Here is a 6,673-nt window from a genome sequence, read left to right as displayed (position 1 = left end):
CAAACCAAATAGTTTATGGTGTTTCTTATCTTTCTCTTCACTGTTTTTGGTGTTGCCATTTTCATTTTCATACACTATAATTGACTTTGGTGTAAAATTCTTTGAGTTTTGACAAAAGTGTAAACAAGACAAGATACTAAATGGTTCCGTTATCCCCAAATAGTCCCTGTGCGGCCTCTTTGCAGCCAACTCCTCCCCCTCTCCTCAATTCCTGGCAACTTCTGATGTGTTCACATTTCCTATAGATTTGTCAGGTAAATAGAATCATACAATATGTAGGGTTTGAATCTAGCTTCTCTCACTTAGTTTAATGTCATTGGGATTCATCTGTGTTGCGTGTATCACGAGTTCATTCTATTACTGAGCACTATTCCTCTGTATGGATGTACCACAGTTTGCTTATCCTTTCACCAGCTAAAGAACATTGGTTTATTTTTATTTTGGACAATTATGAATATAGCCAATAAGCATTCACATATTAGCTATTGTGTGAACATAGGTTTTCATTTTATTTGGATAAATACTTAGGATGAGGGTTGCTCTGTACATGGCAAGTGTATATTTGAATATATAAGAAACCACTACACACTTTTCTGAAGTGCTGTAACATTTTGCATTTCTACCAGCCACACATGAAAGTTCCACTTGTTCCACATCCTCATTATCATTTGGTATTGTGCCTTGTTCTTGGTCCTTGGCATTTTGGTGGTATCACATTGTGTTTTTAATTTTCATTTCCCTTATGAATAATGATATTGAAATTTTATTTATGGGCGAATTTACCATCTGTATATCTTCTGTAGTGAAGGGTCTGTTCAAATATTTTATACAGTTTGTAATCGGGTTGTTTCTTTTCTTATTGAGTTTTAAGTGTTCGGCAGGCATTTTAGATACAGTTCCTTGGTCAGATATGTGATATGCAAAAAATCTTTTCTAGGCTCTGTCTTTTGTTTTCATTCACATGATAGTGTTGTTTACAGAGCAAAAGTTTTAAACTTTGATGAAGTAAAGTGTGCGTGTGTGTGTGTGTGTTTATATATATATGTATATATATATATGGATTGTGCTTTTGGTGTCATAACTAAGAATTCTTCACGTAACTCCAGGTCCCAAAGACTTTCTCTTCTGTTTTCATCTAGAATTTTTATAGTTTTAGGTTTTATAGTTAGTTCTGTGATTCATTTTGAGTTCATTGTTACATGTGGTGTGAAGTATATAACAAACTTTTGAGGGTTTGGTTTTTTGTTTGTTTTTTTGCCTGTGAACATCTACATTAAGTCCTTTAACAGGACTCATTTGGGAGTCAATGCTCTACTGTCTTCTTCAAGGGATGCCATTTTAGAAGGGCAGTGCCATTCTTAGTCTAAGACATGTTTCTTTTTTTCCCCAGAGAATACTGAGATTCTTCTTTTACCAACAGTGTTTTAAGATTTTATGATGATATACCCTAGTTTGAGACTTTCTATTCAATGTACTTGTTGGGGACATAAATACAAATGATATCTCAACCAAGAAATGTTGGCAGATGAAATGGATTCCAGGAAGCTCTGGGCCAGCATATGCAAAAGTATTAGGAGCAAAGAAGGGAAGAGGCAACAAACAAGGGAGAAGAAAATAAGATGGATGGTTAACCTGGCACTTGGAGCAGCTGTGCTAGACAATAAACTGCCCAGAAGAAAACACCTAGGCTATTCTCAAAAGAACTGGACCACATTCTATAGGAGAAGTCAAGCAGCTTATCTGCATGTTAGTGATGTAGGAACCATTACTCTCTATTCCAGAATTTTGCAGAGTGGGGGAAAGTGTTGTGCAGAACCCAATCAAATGGTCATTTCCTGACTGTTGTAAGCTCTAGTCATCTGGGGATCTGGTTAATGTAGGGTGGTGAGAGAACAACAGGTAAATGTAGTAGAATAACTGGGCAGCAGTAAGGACCAACTGTGCTTAGCGGTCTTCAGCATCTTCAGAGATGGGGCAGCATGGCTGTGTGTCCATCTCTAGACTCATACATCTGCCTAGTGTGGGTACAGAGTAGGTGGAAGGTGGGAGTTTTGCCCAGTGCCATTACGTATACTAACTTATGAAATCTCACAATCATCCATTGCCATCATCTACTTAGTTCTCATCACAAAGCTTTCACTCCAGTTATTACCCAATCCCCATTTCAGGATTTCCTCAAAGCCAGTGCTTTTCAAACACAAGGATCTAGAACTCTCCACGAATGAATAGCCCTCTTATCTGTCCATGCCTTTTGTGCCTTCGTCCCTCACTTGATTATCTTCTTATATCATGGATCCCCTTCTGAAGAGAAAGGAAAAGAGTATGGTAAATAACCACTGCCTCTGAGGTGAGGATACCTACTAGACATGTCTAGTTGGACTGGCCAATGGAAAACTCTTTAAGACCATGTCTCCAGCAACGTTTGAAACACACCAGCAATCATGCAGAAGAGCAAGGTCCTGGAAGAAGCCAGCTCCATCCCCAACCTGCCAAAGGCACCAAGGTTGACGGACTGATTATCTGAGGAGGGGCCACTCAAAGACAAGTGGCCTCAAATAGTTCACTGATGCCCGAGTGCCATTTGAGGAATACTAAAAGCAGAAATAGATGAGAGGCTAGATGGTGTCCCAGGATACGTGGCCTCCTTTGCACTCTGGTAGACCACTTGACCTCTAATATGTAGATGACTAAACCCTTGACCCTTGGTTCTCTTTCTCAACTTCTATAAAGAGACTGTGGGCTGGAGCTGGACTGCAAAATATTTGCTGTTGGTCTCTGGGGAGATGAGTACTGAAAATGAGTAAACGTTTGAAAACTCTTCTAGAAATGTAACATTGCTGTGACCTTTGAGCACATTTTGTATTTTATAAATGTATTGGTTCTTGACAGATTAGGATTTTTAAAAATTAAATCTGGTCTTTCTGAAATTCTGCTCCATGGAACAGAATACACATAAAAAATTAGTGCATTTCTCAGGCTATTGTAAATGTGAAATAATGCTCTTTTATACTTTCTCAAAGAATATTTTTTAATTTTAATATTCCCACCCTCACCCCCTCCCAAACAAAGGCAAAAAAAGGAAAAATATTCTGCCAAAATGACAAACTATTTACAATGACCAAATCTGTTCCATTTTTTCCTTAAACTGAAGTATGACTGCCAGTCAGAAATGGGCTTCCCTCTGGTTGGTGTCATGTTTCAGTCCTACCAGGATCATGTCAGGAGTGAGAAGGTCTTCAAAACTCCCCCGTTTCTTCGTTTTATTCTTCCGATTCTCCATTTTCTATTTCCCTGCATTTTCCTGTTATTGATTTCAAGAGCAAGCAAGTTGAATATTTTGCAGGACTTTATTTAAATAGAAGCAACCCTGGGGACTTCCCTGGTGGTCCAGTGGTTAAGACTGCACTTCCACTGCAGGGGGCACGGTTTGATCCCTGGTTGGGGAACTAAGATCCTGCATGCCGCGAGGCATGGCAGATAGGTAGATAGGTAGATAGATAGATGGATGGATAGATAGATAGATAGATAGATAGATAGATAGATAGATAGATAGATAGATAGATAGATAGATAGAAACAACCCTAAAGAATGTTACTTTCTAAAAATTTGATTTCTCTCTTCTTTTGTTACTGCCTTCCACAATATCTGATTCTTTTTTAGTGTCCCTCGTTGTTGACCAAAACATCCCAGCGGCTCCCTGTTGCCAGCTCCATCAAAGCTCACTGCATCTTGCTCACAGAAGCTGAGTTGGTGGCCTTCCTTGCACTGTGCTGAGTGCGTGTGCGTACTTTCGCACCTCCACAACTTGACCCTCTTGTTTCCCAGGGGTGTGAAACGTTGAGCACTGCCCTGCAAAGCAGACTCAAAGGTGTTATGTTGTGAAATAAAATTTGAAGAGCTGAGCTTTGAAACAGAACATATTCACATCTCTACCTGAAATCTCTTTCTGAATGCCTGCACAGTATCAGGAAGTCCAAGATGAGAGCTGTGCTGACGTCTACGTTCTACCAGCTCTAATGAGGTGGTAATTTTTGTGACCACCTCATTATTCTTCACTTGACTGTTATCAACTGGAAAAAAGAAAAGAAAAAGAATTGGCTGAAATATCAGGAGACTCTGTTTTAATTTCACACCAGCGAAGAACATAAATCTATGCTGCTCATTCCAGACTTGATAGGAACAGGTGTCTGAGTTTCAAAACTAAATAGTCAAGGGGACAGGAAAACAGCACATAAAGGATGGGATACTCTTTACAAGTGTAATGCACTTACTTCATTGGTCTTTTTAAGCAGAACCTTTTCCATGGGGAAAAATTCCTCCATTTATCACAGGACTATTTAAGTGAAAATTACCAAATTTCCAGTAAACTAGCAACATTTATCTAGCACCTACTTCATATAGATTATCATCTTAGCACTCAAGAGGGAGGCTTCCCTACTAAATTTAATTACTCCTTTTTTTTTTTTTAACAGTGATAAAATATACTTTTATTTACTTCGTTGAGTCAGAGGGTCGTAAAAAAAATGATTGCTAAAGTAGATACCAGGCAAACAGAACGGTGCTTTAGAAGCCCAGTTACCTTGGAGTTTATTTAAACTAAGAGAAAAAGGTCATAATGTTTTCATGCAATACATACTTCGTTCTTTAAATAACAATTGTGACAAATAACAGAAAGAATTAAGGAATGCTGTTTTTATAATCCATACAAAACACCAACATTTTGGGTTATACATAATTTAAAGAAATGTCCCGAACACTTTTCAAAATACTGTAGTAGCCAATACATAGAGGCATGCCTTAGGTGGCCATAGGAATGCAGTTTAGAAAATAAAGAAAAAAATCACACTGAAACTACTCAATATCTTCAAAATCACTGAGCAAGAAAAGCAACAATGAACTTCCATACTGATTTTACATAACTTCTATACAGTACCTTGACTTAAATCCAAGAGCAAAAGTTAAGACTCTCCTCCTCTATTTTTGGTAAACAACTGCATGGTAAACTTAGATGACTTTTCCCCCGGATTTTACCTGGGAGTGGCATTTAAAATTTTTTATTTAAAAGAGGGCAGGTTTGGCACTTTTATACTGATTTCACCAATGTTAATATTTCTTGGGATCTCAGGAAGATTTATATTCTTTACAGCTGATACAGCACGGGCTGGAGCTCCCGCTAAGCCAGCCTCAGATTTCTCCAGTTTATTTTGCGCATCAATTTGTGTAACAATCTCATTCATGTTGGTCTCCAATACCATTCCCCCCATCACCATTTCTGCAAGAATATTGTGAACCTTGTCTCCATGGAAAATTAAATCCAGTTCACAGACGTTTTCAAAACACTTGTCTAATGTTTCCACAAATACTTGAATTAGATCTAAAATGCCAAGTTCACTTTCTGAAGAACCCACCCAGAAGACAAAATATAATGTTGCATAATGTCTATAAATCAGTTTGTTGTCAGATCCTCCAATTAATAATCCTCCTTCTAGGAAATTACGTTTTCATCTCTCTTAGATACCAAATGGAATGTCTCCCTGATGATTTGCTGTTGTGTATCTTCACTGTAGGGCTGGTAGAACTTGGAGAGCCGTGGCTTCCCGTGGTTGTTAAAGCAGAGGATCGCCTTCATCATGGCTGAGCCGGGCTGACTGGGTGGGAGCTGGGGGGGCCAGGGCGGGGGCGGGTGCGCGAGCCTCCCCTTGGGATCTCGCTGGCGATCCTTCCCCACCCGCCCCCTCCCACACACACATGCTAATTACTCCTTTTTGCCAAAGCAATGCTTTTGTAGATCTAGCATATATATAAAATCATGTCTTAAATCGTATTAACTGTTTCTATTTCTCGTTCTCTCACTAGACTGAAAATTCCTTGAGGGCAAAGATTAAGTCTTAAACTTCTGTGTGTAACCCCCTCGGCATCTATCACAATGCTTTCTGCATACGAGATGCTCAAAGGATGCTTGATGAAATAAAATATTGGAGGAATACTAGACTGGTTCCCTGTGTGGGGTTCATCTGGGGGACATGACCAAAGTTGGAAGACAGGATTCATTATTAATTAACTCATGTGGTCATTCCAAAAAAATTTACTTTGTACCTGCTGTGTGCCAGCATTCTTTAAGATGCTAGGGATAGAGTTACAAAAGAGATGTAGATCGTGTGGTCAATGCCCTCATGAAGTTTACACTTGAGTTTGGGCCCAAGAGTGGATTGCCTTACTTCTGGCGCTGCATCTGATGTAATTGTGCCATGAGTAGTTATGTTCTCCCCTTCCCACCCTAAATTCCTGACAATTATACACCTGCCCCCAGGGTTCCCATGATTCTTGTCCACTTGCTGACAGATGTGAAAGTAAAAGTATCTGATTGCCATTCATATTCTCTGTACCCCTATTAAAACAAAGAGCCAGAGATTCTCATAACTACCTCAGGCTTCCTGGCATCAGGTATTCTCCAAGATTTGCTGATTTTGCCTCCCCTAATTGCATAGGGACCAGAGTTAGAGGCCATGGAGGAAGTCCTGACACCATTCAGTCAAGGCTGTGCAGTCTAGGAGAAAAGACTGAAAGGGCTTTAGAGCCTAGGAAGCTGGGTCCGATCTGGACCAAAATGCATATTCGATACATGGCCTGATGCAAATATCTTAGCTTTTATGAGCTTCACTTTTCTCACTTG

General features: G+C 39.4%; 1 pseudogene; it reads right to left on the bottom strand.

The window, feature by feature from the left end:
* Positions 1-5,054: 5,054 nt before the first annotated feature.
* LOC133075629 (AP-3 complex subunit sigma-1-like) lies at positions 5,055-5,632 on the bottom strand (annotated as a pseudogene).
* Positions 5,633-6,673: the final 1,041 nt, after the last annotated feature.

This window comes from Eubalaena glacialis, chromosome 15 (assembly GCF_028564815.1).
Source record: "Eubalaena glacialis isolate mEubGla1 chromosome 15, mEubGla1.1.hap2.+ XY, whole genome shotgun sequence".
NCBI classification, from domain to species: Eukaryota; Metazoa; Chordata; class Mammalia; order Artiodactyla; family Balaenidae; genus Eubalaena; species Eubalaena glacialis.
This window is presented reverse-complemented; position numbering and strand designations above follow the sequence as displayed.